The 21,022-nt window shown below is 32.2% G+C and overlaps 1 protein-coding gene across 1 annotated transcript in view; it reads right to left on the bottom strand.

The window, feature by feature from the left end:
• Positions 1 to 15,587, bottom strand: part of LOC129231406 (uncharacterized) — a 65,259-nt gene extending 49,672 nt beyond the window's left edge. Inside the window, exon 1 of the mRNA XM_054865713.1 lies at positions 15,465 to 15,587. The gene's annotated coding sequence lies outside the window, so the exon portion shown is untranslated. The remainder of the gene's footprint in view (positions 1 to 15,464) is intronic.
• Positions 15,588 to 21,022: the final 5,435 nt, after the last annotated feature.

Here is a 21,022-nt window from a genome sequence, read left to right as displayed (position 1 = left end):
AAATTGACAGCAAACAATATATATTTCTATTCAATTTCCACAAATTTTGCATACGTTAGCTTTCCTGAACTGATCAACTTTAAGCAACACATCTCACATAAGTTTATCTATTCAAATTGTAAGCTATCACTTAGTGACAACAAGTCACTTTAAGTTTGTTCATTGCATTCAAAGCAATTACTCTTCCTGATGACAGCTACTTGGTATGCGGTTAGTTTCCTTAGATGTCTTTAAGATTAGAACGTTGGTGAAGACTCAAGGAATGAGTGGAGTATGGCTAATGGCTGGTCTTCTTCTTTAGTCAGCTAATTAAGGAGCATTAATTTTATTAAAGGGAAAACTTAAACATCATCTTATTCAATTATTCACATAAGAAGGATGATTTAAACAAATATGTCAGTCCCCTCAACTCTGTAAGCTTGTTCTGGGAAAATAAAAGTATAATTAATTAGCCGTTGCAGTTTTTGAACGACAAGCGCACTTTTCATTATGAGAATGGCATGATATATTTTTGCGAATTTAACTTTTACGTAGGTTTTATGTTTGAGAACTGAATAATTCATGCGCTGCTCCTAAGCGCGCGTCGTCCATTTTTTTCTTTTTAATTAAAAATTTGATTCTTTATAGAAGGAATTACTAACAGCAGAGTTGCCCATTACACTCACTTTTTAAATATTTATTTTATTTTTTAATTATGCTACCTTTATTGTCACTGAGTTTCTTTTGAACTTAACTTAGTAGTTTTTCAATTGTTAATGTAATTAATGTAATATTATTTTGAGTTAAAAATACATTTATTAATTAACCGCTGTACAATTATTGATAAAATACTTTAACAAAATAATTTAACAAGTTCCCATCTAATCTGATCGAAAAACAGGTCACAGCACATCTAAATATTTCAGTCATTAAATCTTGATCATGGAGTGATGGCAGGTGAATTGCAAGCGAAAACGGACCTCTTCATTTTGTAAGCAAATTAACAATGACAAAAGTGAAAACGGCCTTGTTGCTTTAAAAATTCTCTCAAATTGCGGTTATACATTCCATATGATAAAGGGAATGAAGAGAAGGAAGTTACTTTCTGAGAAATATTTAATATCATAAAGTACAAACAACAAAAGGCTATCGTAACACTAACACAAATTATCATTCATTCGACATACTTTTATAGTCATACCTATTACGTATAAAATGACTGATAATTCTTTATAAAACAGTGTATTTAATGCAAAAGTTTAAAAGGAATTCTCTCACAAAATCTGTCTTATGCCACATTATAAATGCAACGAAAAAGCAATTTGCATGCGTAGCAGGCTAACATTTGATCCGTAACAAACAACCATCATGTGAACATTCAAGAACATTTATGATAACGTTTAAATTTTTTAAATTGAATTAAGAGTTCTCTTTTTTTTTTTTTTTTGCAAGTTAGTTCTAAGGTACATAGATGGTGGGGCACTTGTGAATACAACAGATAAATGATATCTCCCGTAATTTTAATTATTAGGGTAGGGTATTATTGGTGTTAAAAATGGGTAAATGTTTATAATTATTATTTTTTTTCAATCAGTTTGTAAATTTATTTTTGATTATTATTATTATGATTATTATTTATTGTTTCTATTTTTTCTGTTACTAAATAGTTGGTCAAGCATTTAGTGTTTTAATGATGCATTAATGAAAAGTCAAAATAATTTTCTTTTAAATGAAAATTAAAGTTTAAATAATTTAAAAATTCATAATCATATTCTGTATGAAGCTTAAACGCAATGTTATAACAAAAATAATCTTTACCAGGGTTGCCAACCTTGGAGGAACAATTTGAGGAGCATCTGTGATGAGTTGAGGTGCAATTTGAAAATCTGCGGAGCAGTTCGGTATTTTGTGTAAAAATCAATATAAATAACTAAAATCACGTATCTAAAATTGTTTTAGAGCTTTAATAACCAGTTTAAGTACTAGTATAAAAATAATTATTTTTAAATAAATAAAGCAGCTTTACACACTACTCAATCTTTGAGCATAAGCATCTTTAATGTCGCATCCTTATATATTATTTCTGTAGCCTGTTTTTGGTTTCTACGCCAGATTTTCCTCAATTCTTGATCGATTTATTTGATTTACACCTTATTTTAAAGCTTATGGTGCTGGCTACTGTCGAAAAATAGACCCACGGTCTAAAAATTGTTTTTTGAGTCGAAAAACCTGTTTTAAAGAACCAGAATGAGACTTTCGGTTAAACTTATAACTTTAACTTGCACTACGACCGACAGAGCTGAATAGCTTGATCGGCAGAGCGTTCTCCTCGTAACCAGGAGAATGCGTGTTCGGGCCCACGTCCGGACAATCTGTATCAAAAAACTAGAGAAATATCATGCATTACATGAATACTTAATTAAGTGAATAACAAATATGAGGGAAGAGAATAAATGAGTAGGAAACGCACTTTGCTGTTATGAAAACTTGATGCGATTTTGTGCTAAAATACTTCTGAATTGTACGTTTTTTTTTTTTTTTTTTTTTTTAAGCTTTGGCTCTGGTAAGAAAATTAAAGCACAATGTAAGTGAAAATATAAGTAACAGGTTTAAGATTTCAGACTACAATAGAATTGTTTTTTGTTCAGAAAAAAATAATAAATCGTATATTGAAATATATATTCTTCTAATGAGTTTTTGACTCTTTGTACAAATAAAAAAATTACTACCTCAATAGATGGGTAAAATACATATTTTTTCTTTTTCTTTCTTTCTTTTTTTTTTTTTTTTTGCAAAAAAAAAAAAAATTGCTTGTCACATTTTTACTACATTCGAAAAGCTACTCTTAAAAAAGAGCATAGTTCAATTTATTTTGTGTTTTAACCGTGCTGTTAAATGATGAACACGTGCTGCCATCTAAGTCATAACGGTTCAAGCACCCTGCGGTAACAAATTGTAAAAATTTTCAAAAATAAAAACATTTCTCTTCAATATCTTACCTTATATATTATTCCCCTCTCATTTTAAAATTTATCAGGCTGACTAACGACGAAAAATAGACTTACGGTCGAAAAATCAAGTTTTTGAAAACGCCCCTTGCTGTTTCAAAACCTTGATGCAGCCTGTAGTTCTTATGCATTTTTTTTAAAGCAAAGTTCTAATGCAGTTTTCCAATTTTTTACGTCGCTTTCGGCAAAAAAAAAAAGCCCGTGTGTGTGTCTTTATATTTTAATAACGCTTAAAAGCACTGGACTTAGTTGTTCGGTTAAATTGATAAGTTTTTTTCGGTAGAGCGTTCGGCTATAAACTATCTGAACTTCGGGCAAGCTTGGGCTGTCCGACATAATATCAAATTTATATTAGTATTACGCATTACATGTACTCATAACATACACACGTAATAAAATAAATGCAGTGGGAATGCTACTTGGTGTTTCGATTCCGTTATGCAGGCTACAGTTATCATTCGGATAAGTTGACTGTTAATCGAAGGGTGTTCTTCCTTTTTTTAAGCTTTGACTCCCTCCAGACCACTAAACATAATGTAAGCATAAAAAAGTATTAGATTTACCTCAAGGGAATCCTTTTTGTGCAGAAAAACATTTTCTTTGTACGCTGAAATGTAGATTTTTCTAATAGCAGTGTTCGAGCTTTTATACAAATGAAAAAAATTCTACGTCAAATTAAAACTCCGAGTTTCACCCAAAAAATACATTTTGTCTACGTTCGAAAAATGACACCTAAAAAACGGACTCAGTTAACTGGTTTTGGTTTTGAATTTTAAGTGTTCGATTAAAAGAGAAACATGTGCGTACATTTAAGCCGTAACGGTTAAAGCAACCTTCTATGTGAAATAGTTCAATATTCAAAGATAAAAACACTTATTTTCAATCTAATTTATTACTTCTCTAGAATGTTTATTTCTATCGCTACGTGAGATATTCGTCATTCTTTAATCAAATTCCATGCTTTACGAATAATTTAAAATCGTATCATGCTGGTTAATGACAAAATATAGAAGCATGATCTTATTATTATTATTATTATCATTATTTTTTTTCTTTTGGTAAAAAGCTTTTTTGCTGTTTCTTACTACGCATTCCTTCAATGAATAGCTTTCGAAAAGGAAGGCGCAATTGCTAGGTTTGTTGGGGTGTCGGGCTGTTAATCAGAATGGCGCCAATTCGAATCCGTGCCAATAAATATCTCTTTAATGTTTCGTTTTTTCCTGTCAGATGCTCACATGGGAAGGACTGTATTTGCCACAACCTGTTTTTTTCACATGCACAATTATTGCTTTTTTATGAGTCATTACTCAGCCACTTTAAATGATATTTATGTTTGCATTGAAAATATGTACGACCAAAAGGTGAGCGATGATCAAATTATCACAACGTTGTATTTAACGAGGTTTTGTTACTGATGTCTTTAAATTACATGCCTTCTCTTCAGCGCTTACTTTTTTTCGGTTCTTCTTCATAATGTTCTTTCTTTGAAATTTTTAAAGAGCGAAATGCCTTATGAAACGATTCGAAGCTCAGTGCGGAGTTCCGCACGGGTCGACTAGTATTTACATGTTTGACCTGATAATACTAGCAAAATATAAGCTTGAAAACGTTCGGCTGGGAAATACGGAGCAAAATAACTTTTTTGCGGAGCCGCGGAGTGTCATCACTTTTCCAGAGCAACTCCGTAAAATGTGGAGCAGTTGGCAGCCCTGTCTTTATATATTAAAACATTCTTTGTATGTATTATGTAGTCTTATAAGTTTTCTTGTCTATCTAGTATTCTGTAACGAAACTTTACAATTTGACACTGAGCAAAGTTATATAGTTCGGAAAATATTTTCTTAATGACAACTACTGTATAATTCAAACTGAGACAGTATAGGATAAAATTGGTTCATACGAATGCTTCATCAAAGAAATTTTCGTTGAAATATGGTGTTTGCACTGCATTTTTTAACCGCGTTCATATGTGCCCCAAGCTTGTTCGCATGTACCCCGTTATAGAGGCACATGTGAACAATTGAAGACATTTTTTAAAATACCATATATTAAGATAATTAAACAAAAAATCCAAAAAAATTCCATGATACAAAGGAAAGTTTATTCAATCATGAGGACATTTTTGCTCTGAAAAATTAATAATATTTTTTGAGAAATAAATTTAAAAAAAACTGTTCACATGTGCCCTCCCCCCCATTCCCCTACTAGTAAAATATTCATACGTACTGAAAAGTAGGACACTTGTGAACATATTACGTTTTACTAAGATAACTTCAAGCAAAAATACTTGAAAAATTCTCAAGTAATGGCAGTACCAGTCCTACCTCTTGGCCAAGTTTTTGGAGCAATGAGTCATTTAATGTTTCTCTGGTAAAAACTTCTTTGTTTTAGCAGGTGTTGTATATAATTTGATCACTGTCTTTCTCTTGTGAAAACATATTTTAAATTAACTAATAAGATAAACTTTATGACTGCAAACCGTTGTATGATTATTCAGGTAAATTTATGACACAGTTTATATTTTTTCATTGAATTCAAATTTTTTGATATTTTCAAGTTAGACTTAAGATGGATAGACGATAGGGCACTTGTCAATACAACATCTAGGGGCACATGTGAACAGTTCCCATATCCCCCTCCGTTATATTAATATTAGTGTAGGATATTATATGAGTTAAAAATATGAGTAAATCTTTATAACTATTATTTTTCTATAATCAGTTTGTAAATTTATTGTTTATCTTTACTAATAATTATTAAAAACTTATTTACACATTTTTATTGTTTTTTATTTTTATAATTTTTTTATTACAGTTTTTGTTACCAAATAGTTGACCGGCAATTTAGTGTTATAATAGTACTTACAGGAAATGAAAAGACGCAAGAATATTTTTATTTAATTGAAAATTGAAGTTGAAGGAGAAAAATTGCTCAACGGCAAATGGATTATTTTTCTTTTTTTGGATGAGAACGCAATGATTACAAAACGCGGCTAATCTTTCGGAAGTACATCTCTTTCCACATCTTTAAAAATACAACTATTCTGTTGCTATATTTCTTCCTGCTGCAATGTCAACCATACGATCAAATGACGCAATTGAGAAGTTTATGACTTTACTTATGAACCAGTCTTGCATAAGTTTTCTTTCCTGTGAATTTTAGTTTGTTTATGACTCCTTGAACAAATAAACAACACAGCTTGAAGGAGGGGAAATGCAAACCTTCTTTGACTTCCAAAGCATCGACTTCTTTAACAAAATGAAGAAATCACGTTTTTCTGTTGTAAGATTTGCAGCAGATAAACGTCAACCCACGCTAAATTTTAATGAATTCCAGGCTAGTAGAAAAGTGCTCTACTAGCTTTTCAAGTGCATTACTTTTGATGAATATCGAAGTACTTATTATTTTACTTTCTTGAAGCAAATACTACAGATAAAGGTCATTTTATTAGTTTTGTGAGAGCGTATTTTTATGAAGTCAGTGTCACCAAATTACCAACACTTGGAAATTGTTCATAGATAAGGGATTTTTATTTTACTTAAAATTATATGAATATTTGCTTTAAAGTTTGTAAACAATTTGTTTAATCCAGAGCCCACATACACACAGAGTCTGACTGATTTTGGAGAAAAGGACTCTGAGTTGGGAGTCGAAAGCTTTAAAACTCCAAGAGTCGTGATCGGAGTCGGCCATTTTCTCTCCGAGTTCGTAACTCTGTCAGGGTTTAGGAGTCAGAATCGGAGTTATGGCTTGAAAATTCCAGGAGTCGGAGCTAGGGTAGGCCATTATATATCCCTCCACTCCGTAGCTCTGGTTTAATCATGTGCCTAATTTGACGAAAGAAGTTGAGCAATCTACACGTTTTTGTCAAAGCCCCTGTGTTAAATAGCGTTTACTTCGAAAGATTTAACCTTTTTTAACGAAAAGTTGGACACATAATTTATTTTTCTTCAACATAACACTTTTAAGAATTTCAAAGTTTTTCTTAAGGCGAGGCATGATACCCCAAACCCCATCAACATATACGTTAACTAAAAGCTTCTATTAAGTGAAAGGAATTCCTAGCGTACAAAGTAAACAAAAACAATGACGAGGGACTGTTTAAAATTGGACAAGCAAAAAGACTAGTCACTGGGGGAACTGGGGAATTAAAAATTGTCCGCATAAGAGGGGTGTCCGTTAGGAGGGGTTTTACTGTATACTAAATATTCTTTACTGCTCTATATACAGCGTATCTCCGTTCATCTCCCGTTAATCTGTAAGACCTCAATTTTCGCAAACGTTAGTTCTGGATACACACTTCCAATTGCAAAAATGGTCAAAATATGATGTAAAGTTAAGATACAAAAGTTTGAAGCGAAAAGAAAATTTAGTTAACTAGTTCCGACATCTAACTTTTAATATGGTCCTCAAGCATTTAGGAAAATATTCTCCATAGAGAAATAATACCAACATAAAAAAATTAGAGCATTTTCAGCAACAATTCAAGGAAATATTCGAGTTCAAAATTATTAGGGACTGTGCAGAAGATGAGATTGGAACATATCGCCCTTTCAGAAGAGAGACTGTTTGTCGAAGTAAAAAAAAAAACCAAAATTTTCATCTTTTTCATTTCTACTGAAAAATAAATGCAAATGTTATGCTATGATCAGGGACGTGCAAGGGGGGGGGGGATACACCTGTTGGTCCGGATCCGAGCCTGAAGTGGGCCCAATATTTTTAAAATGAGGGGTGAAATATAGGGGTAAACAATATGGAGGGGGGCATAAAAGTCATTTGTGACAGGCCCCAAAATTTCTGCGCACGCCCCTGGCTATGATACGTAAAAACACACAAAAAAAGCTCTCACAATTTGAAAAAACACGCTATGCACACAGTTTAAAACACTTGTTATTCGCTTTATTTCCCCCAAAAAGGTGCAATTGATTGCGAGTGGAAAGTTATGTCACAAAACGCTGCGTTTCATATCACGGTGAATAATTGATCGTACTTGCGTCTTTTTTTTTTTGTGTTCAAATAATGTTTTATGCTTGTGATTTTAACTAAATGCAATGTGAGGGATTTGAGAATCATATTATATGTTAAATTTCGTAATTTTTCACTAAATACTTTTTTCGCTTCCAACTTTTCATATCTTAACTTAGCATCTTATTTTGACCATTTTCGCAATTGAAAATATGCAACTAGGACTAACGGTTGCGAAAAGGCTAGTCTTGCAGGTTAAGCGGAGACACACTGTATATCTAGTCCTCCCCCCCCCCCCTCTACGTATCATAATATAAAGCATCAACTTTCTAAAATAATTGTTTTTGCTCTCAAAAAATAATAATTGTGCATCATAATATGAAGTATCAACTTTCTGAAAAAGGTTTTGTTCTCGAAAAAAAAATAAATAAATAATAATAATAATTGGCTTGTGTTGCAGGTGTGACCCTACGGCCCCAACACGCACAAATGTTATCAACACGTACAAATAATTACTGTTTAAATGGTACGGTCAACAGTGGTATAGTTAACTTGTACAAATCATTATTTTCTTAATAAAAGAATTTTTTTTAGAAAGTTGATACTTCATATTATGATGCCCCCCCCCCCATAATGGTTCCTTATGCTCAAATACATCACCAATCGAAGCCAAAAATAATAACTGCGGGAACAAAGTTCAAATAATATATTCACCAAAATGTCTGATTTGTGCAAATGGATTGAACAATATTTGTAACAGTTTCAAAAGATGTTTGAAATCACTCTTTCTTAGAAACTCAGTTTTCAGATGTCTCTATGTTAAAATTTTGCATGAACACTAGCTTTAAATTATAGAGATAGCTCCAATAAAAAGTAAGGGTAAATAGTTTTACCCTTCTATTGCTTACAATTTTTTGAAAACTAAGATAGGGTGAACTACCAGTAATTGACCGTTATAAGTTTTTACAAGTGCTATTTAGTTTCACAGGAAAAATCATAGCAAAAAATATAAAAATTTTCTACGAGTCAATAAATGTATCACGTTTAAAATAATTAATCATTTTTCTTTGTTATTTTACTATAACTCAAATTATCTTCAATTCATAGTTTCAACTACAATATAAACATGATATTTTTGCTTCAATACGCACTCAGACGTAAGTCAGACACATACACGCCAGATATTGTTCATTACTTGATTTCTTAAAATAATTCTTGGTTTAGAAGTTTAGATCGCATTTGATCTACAGCTGCTTTCAATGCTATCACCTGGCAATAATTACCGACCAAGGTGAAAAACGATACCAAGCCCAAAAGTTAGTATAATTAGGTAACGCATAGTAATTATTTATCGATTATGACTCTTACTTTATAGACAAAAAGATGCAAAACAAAACATTGTTGAAACGTATTTGAGTACTCTTCTCAACCACAACTGCGAAATCAATTATCATTTGAAATCGTGGACGCGCCTATATTGAGCAATGCTATCTGTGTGTAACTTACCAGCTAATAACTTTCTTTTTCCCACTGATAAAAACAGGTTCTTCCTACTTTTCAGATAACCGTGTGTATGTTTTGAAGTGCCTTTTTTAGTCCTGAAACTTTTTGCATTAGCATTTATGCATTATTAAGGGTTAAATACTTCTGCGAGAACGTGAATGAAGTTGTAAAACCAGGTGAACGTAGAGTTTTGACCATTGCTGTTTTCCTGCAGTTCCAAGCACATTCAATCCCTTAAAGAGGACAAAATTAAAATATTTTTGTCATAGAATTTACAAGAATGATTGAGAAACCGTTGTATAGTGAAGAAAACCTCAGACCGTGTGTGACTTGCAAGAAGATATATTTTAGTGTTTTTAACTTAATTTACATCTGTATTTATGAATAGGTAACTGCAGATAAACAATGAAAGCAAAATTTTGAAATTTGATTTATGTAAAGATATTATTTAGGTAGTTGAGCGTACAGATTTTTAAGAGAAAGACAACCTACCCAATTACTTGTAAGTGCAAATTTTCTAGCAAATAAATAGCACTTTCATGGAGTTTTACAAATATTTTTTTTTTCTCCCTGCAAAATTAACAAAGACATGTTTCCACCAAATTTCATTTGCCGATTATATCTCGGTGGAAATTCTTAAACAAAATCCGCGCAGCCTCTGGTTCTGCATACTTAAAGAAATGGAGAAATGATCAAACAATCAGGTAAAACATCTCATACGCTAATTTTCCAACATTTGCTCTGAATTTCAAGTTAAATAATAAACTCAGCTTGTATGTATTTCACAAAATACAAACAAGCTTGTTGGTTATTTGGTCTGTTCAATAAAATGTAGCAATTTTTTTCGCTTTTAAATTCTGAAACAAGTATCGACATAATAAACAAATGCAATTTTGATTCGATACTTTTCTCAATCAGTATTTACGGCATCGATACTTTTCTTTCGATATTATCTCGATAACGATAACATCGATTCAAAACGGTATCGATACCAAGTATTAGAAAGTAGGCTGTAGCCCCTAAATCTTATCGAGGGAAAAAAGATCTGTGCAGGTAAAAGGAACATGTAATTACTGCTCGATATTTAAAAAAAAATCTCAGCTCATCTTCAAAAACAAACTTTACACATTCGCGAACAATTCAAAATCTTCCCAAAAAGAGGAAAATTTGTAAGGTATTTTCTAATAAAAGCATCTTCAAAGCTTTAGACTATAATTGTGACTATTTACAACGCTTTCATGTTTAAAGACTGCTTTACTCATCATGTCCCAATGGAAGAAAATAAGCAAAATTGTTACTCCTGTTAGTTTATCTAAATGTTGCTGAACTTGAATTAGTCATAAATCAACTTGGAAATCATTCTCCAAAAGGCTTACTTATAATCCTTCAACAGTGTCAAAATTTCAGCGAACGACTACAAAGTGGCAAGAAAACTTAAATGAGTGAGTGAATGAAAGAGTGAGCAAATGAATTACATTATTAGTATGTGAAAAAAGTCTGCTTTGATGACTGACTGCTGAATGGAGTTTTAACTTGCAAAAATGTACTTGCGGACTTTATTTTGCCATTTTTCGACGGGGAGGGGGAGGGGATAGAGAAATCAGCATATAAAAATAAATTCAATGGTTATTGGTTTAAATTCTAGCACGTGAAGTTAAAATGTTTGGAAAAGTTCAATAGTCTTAAATAAGAGTGAAAATAGAGCGCAAACTAAAACAACTGAAGTCAACTCTTTTTAAATTAATTTTAAAATGCCTCATCAGTTTTAACTCAAGAAATTTTAATTGATGCAGGACGAATTCATATGCGTATTTTTATGTCACGTTTCTCGAATCTTGTAGATTTATCGCGCCCATTAACTGCAATCTTTTCTTTCCCCAACTGTATCTAGAAGCAATCTTAAAACAACAGACAATTCTTGCATGCTGAAATTTTATTTCACACTGGGTACGAAAATTCCACTTATTTTAAGTGGAACTCAATTTAAGAAATGTACAACTGTAAGAGAACTCTTTTAGTGCTTACTATTTCTGGAAGAACCATATCATAGCTGCGTGATGTGGAATAATTCTTTGTGAGGAGCCTTTACTGCATTAAAAAAAATATTGTTCACTAAATAATGAAGAAGGCTCAGAAGATTGCAACCTGAACTTTGGTAGAGTTTATATTATTACTATATTTCTGAAATTCATCCGTGAAAGATAACTCGCATCATTTTAGTTATTTGTCAGTTTTGTAATGAAAAAAAAAGAAAAATATCTGCAATATTTTTTATGGCTCGACTTTTAGGAGATTATCACCCGTGACATTGAAAAGAAATAAGATCTCATCATGTTTTTAACGAACGTATCAAACCGACGTATTTAGATTATTAGCACGCATTTAGTCTTCACCAAGATGAACAACATTTAAAATCAAACCTGTGATCGCAATTCACAATTAGAGTGTCTAAAAAAAAAGTCTAGAATCATATCAAACAAGCATTAGTTCCCAGGATTCACAAACATCTCCAAAGATCACGATGAGATTTGACCTATGTTCAGTAAGCACTCTTTAATCCACGGTTTAAAAGACATTTGTGACTATCGACGCTATTTAATATCGTCTTGAACTATTTCTGAAAACCGGCATGTAAAAATGCCAGACCTGTCTCCCTGTCTGTCCAGCATAACATTTACTTCACTTTTCTATCTCTCACTGTTTTGCTGTAATTTCTGAAACACCTAGTCTATGTCTAGGTTGACCTACCCTCATCGAGATTTCTAATAAGTTACGTATAAAAAGTTGATAAAAATATTACGAGCACGATGGTATCGGGTTGTCTAAGTAAAAAAAGGGTCAAATCATAGAGTTTTCGTGATTTGAAGTTTCATCAACATTAAGTAATTCAGCAAATTTTCTGCAGGTATTTTTAAATTAAAGATGAAATTTTGCAAAATCTCTGCAGATTTCTTGTATAATTTTGTAAAGGAATCGCATAATCTCTTTCCTGCGAAAATGTCGAGTTATGAATCGAATGAGCGTCATTGGAGGGAAATTTAAATCAACTTATAATTGAAAATAATCTGCAGAAAACTTGCAGATCCTTGCAAAATTTGAAGATATCTGCAGAAAATCTGCAGAAATATTCAATTACTGAAACTTTAAATAACGACAATCTTACGAATTGGCCACTTTTGCTCAGACGACCGAGTTATAAAACCTAGTTGCAGTATTTTTTTCTACATTTTTATAAACCTATATTTTATGTGGAAACTGGATGAGGATAGGTCAACATTTCTCGGATCTTGGATTAATCCTGTATAGTGTGGCTGTGGTTAGTTGAACTATGATTTTGAAAATGTTTACCTGTTTTTTGGATAATAGGGAAGAGTAATTGGTGCTGAGTGGAGCTGGGTTACTTTCGTAGCAGTTTTGCAAAAGTATTCTTACTCAAATCCGTGCCAATATAACACGTCTCTTTTTCTCTGAACTTCCGAAAAATAAGTAAAACTTATCAAGTTCACTGTTCAACTAACCAGAGCTGCACTATATAAACTCTTGTGTCTTGATTAACCTGCAAATAGACATTCCCGAAGAAAAAGTTCACCTGAGATGCTCGGTTACCAATTCACCAGTGTGACTATCTGTCAAGGCAAACAAGTAACAATGGGGTAATGTACCATCTTGCTCTTGAATACGTTCACCAGATTTTCCACCTAATTGTGTAAACCACGCAAAAAAATAATCTTATAAACAATTTTCTGGTGAAATAAGAATGAACTGAACGACTTCAACTGATATTTCTAATTTCCATCTTACCACAAAGTTCTTTTTTTTTTTTTTTTTTGAAATAGACAGTCAATTTACAACACACCAGATTCTTATGTAGTTGTTGCAATACATAAAAATATTAACTTTCTACACAGAACAAATAAATTAGCACCCATAACACCCTTTCAATCTAAGGAAAGTAGTCCCCAAGTAGTCCCTGGACTCCTTGGGGAATTCCGCCAGTTCTAACACGCTATAACGGTGTCCTAATAAACTTTAAAAAAAATTAGATTTGTTTACTTTTTGTACCAACAAGGCAATATAGAGAACTCATTATAAAGTATCTGTGAGCAAATGGCATCATTGACCTGTGGCCTGAGTGCAAAAGAGCGGGCTTAATTCCCTCTTTGATCATGAACCTGATTTATGACCTCTTTTGTGCTGTTCATTCGTGGTGTAATAGTGTCCATAATATCAGAAAGGAACTTTTCGACTATTAATTTTATCGATTGTTTGAAAGTTTCCTAATATTTTTGACTCAACACTGTTCCAATTTTTTCACAAATTATTTTCTTACAAACTTCTAAAATTTATTACATCAGACATCGGGAGGAACATGACATTTTTATTAAAAAGATATGAAGCAGTAAAAAACTTTTCTATTGTCGGTCTCTTATTGTTAACTTGGTTTGGTTTATTAGAAGGAGAGAGCTTGAAAAAAAACTTCTCAAAAAAAAACTGTGTACTAATCTACTTTTACCTTCAATTTGTATTTTTTAGAAAATTAAATAATATAATGGTTGAAGGATTATATCGCTTTTTTTTTATTTTAGTATCTGATGATGTGATTCTAATAAACAACAAAATTTTCCTAGCAAATAACTCCTAGACTTCGGTTTTCTTGATGATAATAAGCAGCGTTTTATAACGTCAACTGATAATTTATATTTATATATATAATGAAATGTTTTATATGAAAATACTTTATGCATAAAACATAAAGGAATAAACTTAGGTTCACCTTCTGACAACACAAAATCAAATTCCACAAAATATGAAATGCGCTCGATTACTTTTCGATAACAACCAAGTGTCGGACAGTTCCGTTTCATGGCAAAGGAATCACTAAGTGCCCACCAAAAAAACAATACTCTCTATACTTTTCACTAGATGAAATGATCAGTGAATTTACGCATTTCTCATAAGAAGATTTTCCCATGATATAATAAACTTAAGTTCTCATTCTAAAGTTACTACACAAAATCAATTCCACAAAATATGAAATGCATTCTATTACTTTTCGATATCATCAATCATCATGATGGGACCGTTGTCATTTCATGGCGTCATTACGTTTCCTAAACAAAAACGGTATTTCCTATATCTTTTTTCTAATCAACTAATGAGTAAATTTATGTATTTTTCATAGGAGGATTTTCCCATAAAATATAAAGCAGTGAACTTAGATTTTGTGTTATACATAAAACATAACACCAAGATGAAAAGCTAATTCTACAAAATATGAAATGCACTATTACTTTTCGATATCATTCAAGTGAAACTGTTGTCATTTAATGTCAAAGGCTTCATTAATTTCCCTGAACATAAACAATACGGCCAATACCTTTCATCCAATCGAATAATGAGTAAATTTACGTGTTTCTCATAAAAGGGATTTCCCGTAAAAAAAAATTAATAAACTTAGCCTCTCATTTTGATACTATAGCACAAAATCAAATTCCACAAAATATGGAATGCATTTTATTACTCTTCTACATCATCCTAACAGGGACTGTTGTCATTTCATGGCAAAGGTTTCTTTAATTTCCCTGAACAAAAACATTATACCCAATACCTTTCATCCAAATGCATTTTATTACTCTTCTACATCATCCTAACAGGGACTGTTGTCATTTCATGGCAAAGGCTTCTTTAATTTCCCTGAACAAAAACAATATACCCAATACTTTTCATCCAATCGACTAATGAGTAAATTTATGTATTTCTCATAAGAGGGATTTCCCGTAAAAAATAATAAACTTAGCCTCTCATTTTGATGTTATAGCACAAAATCAAATTCCACAAAATATGAAATGCATTTTATTATTCTTCGATATCATCAAAGTGGGACTGTTGTCATTTCATGGCAAAGGATTCAATAATTTCCCTGACCAAAAACAATACTCCCAATACCTTTCATCCGATCGACTAATGAGCAAATTTATGTATTCCTCATAATAGGAATTTCCCACTTACTTGCTAATGAGAAGATGAGACACCACAACAGTTTGGTTCCCATCACTGAAGCACGTGGGGTTTAAGATACTTCTCTTTCCTCAGAACGTTTTTGCCTTACTACTGCTCGAACATAGCAGTTCTGTTCTTAAAAAGAATGCCAACGCTCTTTTTTCTTCTTTCTTGACGTGCGCTCTTTTTCTTTTTTAAATTCTGCTCCTGAGCTTCGCAGCGTCGCCGCCAGGAGGGATGGTGACCATAGCAACGTCTCGGTATGCTGGCGGGACTTTTTTCTTGCTCTCTTGGAGCCAGTGGTTTGTGAATGATTCCGCGTTGTCCTGATGCCTGGAGCGGACAATGGCGCCAGACAAAGCCCACGAAAACAGTTAAAACGGTGAGGTCCGTGAAAACAAACCCTTTTTTAGAAAACAACCCTGTCAAAATAAACAAAGCGCAGTAAATATAATTTATGTAGTTGTACGCTTCCTAAATAGAAAAAAAAAAGTTTCGGAAAAAATTTATAATTTGAGAAAGAAGTTTGAATTTTTTTCTCCCACAAAGTTTAAAGGTTGCTTGAGCTTTTAAGCCTAACTTTATCCAAAATGTTTACATCAATCTTACACGATTCTGGGATTTTTAATACGTTTTTCTAAATTTCAAGAATCAAGTACAGAAACATTTTTCTCACTTTCGACCAGTGTTAGTTTGAAAGCAAATCTTGTTATTTAAACGAAATGTAATTCCATCGTCGCAGACTAACAACACAAAAGGAAAAATGCCTTTGCTGCTTGAAAAATGCTTTAAAAATTAATTTCAATTGCAGTTACACATTGCATATGAGATGGGAGAAATGAGATAAAAGTAGTTATTTTATGCAAAATAATTAGTAGCATTAATTAAAAATAACAAAAGGTGACCGTAACAGACTAACACAAATTACTATTCTTTCAACAAACAAAAGGTCACTGTAACAGACTAACACAAATTACTATTCTTTCAACATGCCTTTACATTTATGCCTATTACGCACAAAATAACATAAATTTTCATGAAAACAATATACGGGGTGTATCAGTACAGCGTTTACAGACTTTCATGGCAGATAGAGTACACCTACACGAAGGGAAATCACATAGCAATGCATGGTCGTAAACGCTTTCCTGACGTGCTAGTGATGGCACAAAGCACAAGAAAGACAGGAAAAATAAGAGGAGAAAACATGTTTATTATTTTTAATATAGCAAAAATGCTGCTAAGTTTTTATCTGGTGTACACGATAGATGTTTTTACGTAAACCGAATCATCAGATGACGGTGCATGCGCACACGCGATTTTTGTTGCCGCGCTCACTTTGACGTTCGATCTTCAATGCGCCGGAGATGTGAGGCATGAATCAAAGCCCAAGGTTGTAATTTCGAACACCTACTTTGATGACGATCGTTGGCTCCTTCATGTTCTTTTTCCTTAGTTTTTTGCTGTACTAAGGATAATAAACATGTTTTTTTCTCTTATTCATGTCTCATCTTTTGGTGATTTGTGTCATCGCTACCGCGCCAGGAAAGCATTTCCGACCATGTCCCGTCATCTAAGTGTACTCTACCTTCCCTGAAGGTCTGTTAACGATGTACTGATGCACCCTGTATTTAATATAAAGGGGGTGTAAAAGAAATTCTCTCGCAAATTTCATTTAGTGCCATGTAGTAAACATAACGTAAAAACAATTTGCACGCGTAACATTTTATCTGTAACAGAATAACATTTGATCTGTAACAGACACACATTTGATCTGTAACAGACACACATTTGATCCATAACAGACAAACAACGAATTAACTTCCCCAGTCGAAATAGTATATACATTTTTAAATTTTCAACTCACTACGGTGGAGTTAAATGGTCATAGCTTATGTACTAGAAAGCAGCAATACTCAACTTGCGACATATGGACTGCATGCGACCCGCCAAGTTTTTCAATCCAGTCAAAAAAAAAAGGGGGGGGGGACATTAACTTAGAATTGCCCAAATATAAGTTCATTAACATTATTTTAAAAAATGATTATTAATTAAAAAAATTATTTATTGAAAAATAATTACATTTTTTTTTTTTTGTTCTAAAACACAAAAAAATAAAAAGTTAATAATGAAAAAAGTGAAGTCATCGAAATCAACTAGTTATTTCAAGGCTACAGTAATACACGTTCTCTCACAATCCTTGCTGCTGTGTGCAGAGCGTTTCCTACCTGCTGAATTTTTGAAGACGTGCTTCTTATGGGACGTTGTAGCGGACGGAGTGAACTAAATAAAAACTGCATAACAAATTGGTCGAGTGAGTTCAGTTCTAAAAATTTGTCATTTTCATACGCATTAGATATGGTTTTGGTGCGCTGTAACGAATAAGTTTCAACTCCCAGGACTTGCCGTTCCGGAGATAATTGAACTTTAGCTAAACTTCAGCTTCTTTTTATTATTACATGAGGCAAAGTGAAAAATAAAATATTTTTCTAATGATGTATTTTCTATTTGATTATTAAAAACATTTTTGATCAGATAAATGAGCAATTAAATGAATAAGTGAATAAATGAGTAAATAATGAAACATCAAACAAATTAATTAATTAATTATTCAACATGTGAGAAAAAATAAATGAATGAATAAAATAGTAAATAAATAAGAAAATAAGTGACTGAATGAACAAATATATAAGTGAGCTATTAAATTAAAGAATGTAAATGAATTAATCAATAAATGGATACGTAAGTGATTTAAAATATCATTGAATAAATAAACGAATTGAAATTTTTCACTTTGCCACATCCACTTTGCTCCGCTTGTACTTGACTAATAGTGCAAACCATTTAAAATACAAATAAGCTTAATATTGGCTAAATAAGTATTGCCCTGAATATAAATAGCTCTTAATTAATATTTATAATGGAAATAATAATAGCTTTATCTCTTTATAATAATAAAAAAAAAATGTCTTAAAAGTAAAAATTACACTATGAGTATTGGTTTCTGTAAACTGCTTGTGTTATCATTCCGGTTTCCTGACCGGAATTTACTACATGTGTTACTACATAGTTAAAATATTACTACACTGTAAACAACTTCTGGAACGTTACTGGGTATTTCCGTATTACGTTTCGGGATTTTAATGATTTTTATCCACTTTCTGGAAAAATCAGTATCATTGTCAAAAAGTTTCCTGAATTCCTACAAGTTGCAAGAATGCAGACTTTTCACTTTTGTGAAAAATATTTTTAGCTCCCAGTTTAAAGATTAACTGAGCGTATTTATAAAGTGTATCGGCTTCAGTTCAATTACGGCCCGTCCATGCTAATTAAGATCCCAAAGGGAGCGAAATAAATATGGACTACGTTGCTTTGCAAGAATTGTATGCCAGCAATTCTGGCTCAGCTTTGGCCATGTTTGCAATAATGCTCTTGGAACTTCCTTGGTGAATCAGGAAGACGCCAAGCTATTATATTTATACCTACCTAAATGTACTCACCAGAGACACGATTGATTTTACATGGGAAGATTTCTGAATTTTTCAGTTCCAGGATAATATCAGGAAGATTACTGATTTTTAGCGGAAAACGTTCCTGGGTTTTGCAAGATATGTGACTGTCAGAATTTGGGCACATCAGTTGCCCATTATTTTCCAGGAACATTTCTGAATCGTTTTTAGTGTACACTTGTGGCGCAGAAAACAGAGTAAACAATTCACCATTTCACTTTGTCCGCATTCCCCTACATACAGTAATGATGCAAAAATGCGAAGTGTTGTTAAAATCAAATTTGTTTACGGTTTTTTTTTTTTTTTTACATTTATAAGACTAATGGATACGTACTATATTAAAATCTTCAAAAAGGTTAGTCGTGTACAATAATAATTAACAAAATATTTACAAATGGAAAGTAATAGCAAAATACATCTTACATCACGATTTGTAACTTGCATACAGTACACTGTAAAAAAATTCCGAAACGTTCCTGAGTGTTTCCATGTAACGTTTCGGGATTTTAATGGTTTTTATCCACTTCCTGGATATATCAAGTATCATTGTCAAAAAGTTTCCTGAATTGCTACAAGTTGTCCAGATGCAGACTTCTCTCTGTTGTAAAAAAATATTTTCATATCCCAGTTTAAAGATTAACTAAGAGTATTTATAAGGTGTATCGGCTTCCATTTGGTTACGGTTCGTCCATGCTGATTAAACTCCCAAAGGGAGCAAATAAGTATGGACTACGTAGCTAAGCAAGAATTGCAGTGAAGCGAGATGCTTAATAACTGCAATTCTGGCTTAGCTTTGGCCATTTTTGCAACTGTCCTTGATTCATCAGGAAAGTGCCAAGCGGTTATATTATCACTACCTAAGATTACTCTGAAGTTCCGGAGACGCGACTGGGTTTAAATGGGAAGATTTCTGGATTTTTCAGAAAGGTTACTGAATTTTATCGGAAAACGTTCCTGGTTTTTGCGAGATATGTCACTGGCAGAAATTGGGCACATCAGCTCCCTATTATTTTCCAGGAACGTTTCTGAATCGTTTTTACAGTATAGCTAGGTCACGTGGTTACTAGCAAAAGTTACTGTGAAAGTTTTAAGTATTTAATTTGAAGCTGTTTCAATGAAACTAAATAAAATTGGTAAGGGATTTTTTAAGAAAAAATAAAGATAGTTTTCAGATTTATTTTAAACCTAGAATTCCTTTTTGTTGTTGCAACTTTTGTATTATACCCCAAAAAAGTAAACTGATAATAATGCTTCATTGGACATAAGTACTGGAAATAATTTGGATTCCACTGAGTGAGTTTGTTTAGTTCGTTTATTTCTGACACTGTCTGTTTCTGAGGCTTAACAGTTTATTCTGGATTTATTTGTTTTTAAGTTTTGGGTTTCACCTCCTATTTTATTCATTTATTATTAATATTATTGTTATAATTGTTTAATTTTACTTATTGTTATTTTTATTGTTATTATTATAGTTGTTGTTGTTACTGTTATTTCAACCTTTTCTCCTTTTCATAACTGATACGAGTAGTTACAAAGAAATATATTTGATTGAAGTAAATTCTCAATTTAAAGAAATTTTGTATTCAGGGGAAAAAACGATATTGAAAGGTAAGTTTTTTTTTTTTAAAGCTTAACAGTAAACAAAAAGTTGAATACATTCTTACTGCATGTATCATTACATAAGAACATTGTCATAAACGGTACTTAAAACAAGGGTACTTACGTGGATACGATGAAAATAGAAGAATGAGACTAGTAATTATTTCTCTCCTCTGAAGTTTTAGTGTTCAGCTTTAGATAGTACAGCTTTTTTTAGAGAGTTAACACCATCCACTTGACACTGTGACCTCATTTAAGAGCTGTAATTCTTAAATTAGTCACTTTAGTCATTTTTGAGGGTTTCCCTGAAATATTAATGCTGTCATGATACAAAAAAGTTTTTAAATTCTTGCACAATTTTTGAAATACTTATTCAACAGGTTTGTGTGTGTTTTTTTTTAAATTACTCAATTAGGGAAAATATTTTAATAGTTTATATGATAATATGTAGAAGACAAC

This window comes from Uloborus diversus, chromosome 10, assembly GCF_026930045.1.
Source record: "Uloborus diversus isolate 005 chromosome 10, Udiv.v.3.1, whole genome shotgun sequence".
NCBI classification, from domain to species: domain Eukaryota; kingdom Metazoa; phylum Arthropoda; class Arachnida; order Araneae; family Uloboridae; genus Uloborus; species Uloborus diversus.
This window is presented reverse-complemented; position numbering and strand designations above follow the sequence as displayed.